Here is a 2561-nt window from a genome sequence, read left to right as displayed (position 1 = left end):
TGTGGATAGGCGCAAACCCCAAGTGGGCGGCGACCCGCCGTTTTTTTCCAGCGGTTTTTTAATTTTTAAATTTTAAATGGTTAATGGTGAATTGCCATTTGCAACCGGACCTTTAGGCAATCAACCCACAATTAAAGAAAAGGGTTTTTGGGGCGTGCCCGGACCAGCCGGGGGGGGCCAGATTTTGGAAGGTTGGCCAGGGGTGATGGGGAGGAACCAGGGGGGCCTTTGCCGATTAACTTTATTTTGGACCCCACGGCCACCACCACCACGCAAAGAAGAAGGACGGTTGAGGTGAGTGTAATATAATGGTTAATGGCGGGTAATTACCTGAATAGGGGCGCGCAGGCCGGCTTCTTTCGGCTCTGTGGCTGGCCGGCGGCATGCTCGCTGTTATTGCTGCCGCCGTTTATTAGCGGCGGGTGGTGTTTGGGCGGGGGCCGGCCCCAAAATTGGAAAAGTATATAACATCACGAACTGAGGGTGCAGCTGGCATATTGCGGGTATAACCAGGTTAAGAACATCGGCAAAATGAGGCAAAACCCTGAAAGGGGATATTTGGTGTTGCCATGCCGGGGCCCGTTCGCCTGCTCAGTAGACATGTAGAGGGGCATGCCGACCGCCATTGAAAACGGCGGGCAGCAGACTTTAAAGCGCCTATATGTGTAAGAAAGTGATGTGTAAAGTGAAAATGAGTAATTGCAATGGTAAGAGCGACATGAAATTGTCCGACTGCGTAAAAATGAACGGGAGAAACGAGCACGTATAAGCCATGAAAGCGCCCATCGAGAACCCCAACGCGCTTATACAGATATGCAAGAAAACCATAAGCTATAGTATAATTATATTTGCATATAAATAAACAAACAAACAAACAAACAAATAAATAAATAAATAAATAAATATATATGAGTGAGTGTGAGTGTGCGTGTGCGTGTTTGCGTGTGTGTGTCAGCGTAGCAAATAAAGATCAAAAAAAAAAATAAATGAAAAAAAATAAAAAAAATAAAAAGAGTGGAGGTCATCCGACCCCACCTTCCAGATTCCCGCAGTATGCGGCAGGAACCAACAGCACAATGCGTGTGTTGGCCCAGCTGCTACTGGGAGCTTCTCATACCAATATAGTACAGAAACTGTTCTAATAATAGCGTTAGTTGAAAGCATGGCTGTGTCCCAAAAATAAGCTGTACAGGCAGTTTTGAGACACTTGCCATATTTTACTGTCGTGCCAGAAATGTGTCGGTAGACCTATGGGAAACAAAGGGGTCTTGTGCTTAAGCCGTTATGGGGGAGGGTGGCGGAATAAGCGGGGCCGCATATATACTACATGGGGTATCGTGCATAGCGGCAACCACCATGTGGGCGGCGACCCGCCGTCTTTTACCAGCGCTCTCTTATTTCTAAAATATTAAATGCTTAATGGTGAATCGCCATCTGCAACAGAACATTAAGGCAATCAACCAACAATAAAAGAAACGCGTTTCTGGGGCGTGCCAGGACCAGCCGGCGGCGGCCAGATTTTGGAGGGTGGGCAGGGGGTGATGGGGAGGAGCCAGGGGCGCCTCTGCCGATAAACTTTATATAGAACACAACGGCAACAACAACAACGCAAAGAAGAAGGACGGTTGAGCTGAGTGTAATATAATGCTTAATGGCGGCTAATAACATGAATAGGGGCGCGCAGGCCGGCTTCTTTCGGCTCTGTGGCTGGCCGGCGGCATGCTCGCTGTTATTGCTGCCGCCGTTTATTAGCGGCGGGTGGTGTTTGGGCGGGGGCCGGCCCCAAAATTGGAAAAGTATATAACATCACGAACTGAGGGTGCAGCTGGCATATTGCGGGTATAACCAGGTTAAGAACATCGGCAAAATGAGGCAAAACCCTGAAAGGGGATATTTGGTGTTGCCATGCCGGGGCCCGTTCGCCTGCTCAGTAGACATGTAGAGGGGCATGCCGACCGCCATTGAAAACGGCGGGCAGCAGACTTTAAAGCGCCTATATGTGTAAGAAAGTGATGTGTAAAGTGAAAATGAGTAATTGCAATGGTAAGAGCGACATGAAATTGTCCGACTGCGTAAAAATGAACGGGAGAAACGAGCACGTATAAGCCATGAAAGCGCCCATCGAGAACCCCAACGCGCTTATACAGATATGCAAGAAAACCATAAGCTATAGTATAATTATATTTGCATATAAATAAATAAATAAATAAATAAATAAACAAATAAATAAATAAATATATATATATATATATATATGAGTGAGTGTGAGTGTGCGTGTGCGTGTGCGTGTTTGCGTGTGTGTGTCAGCGTAGCAAATAAAGATCAAAAAAAAAATAAATGAAAAAAAATAAAAAAAATAAAAAGAGTGGAGGTCATCCGACCCCACCTTCCAGATTCCCGCAGTATGCGGCAGGAACCAACAGCACAATGCGTGTGTTGGCCCAGCTGCTACTGGGAGCTTCTCATACCAATATAGTACAGAAACTGTTCTAATAATAGCGTTAGTTGAAAGCATGGCCGTGTCCCAAAAATAAGCTGTACAGGCAGTTTTGAGACACTTG

The sequence above is a fragment of the Trypanosoma brucei genome, chromosome 9 (genome assembly GCF_000210295.1).
Source record: "Trypanosoma brucei gambiense DAL972 chromosome 9, complete sequence".
In the NCBI taxonomy this organism is placed as follows: Eukaryota; Euglenozoa; class Kinetoplastea; order Trypanosomatida; family Trypanosomatidae; genus Trypanosoma; species Trypanosoma brucei.
Note: the sequence above shows the minus strand (reverse complement) of the source record.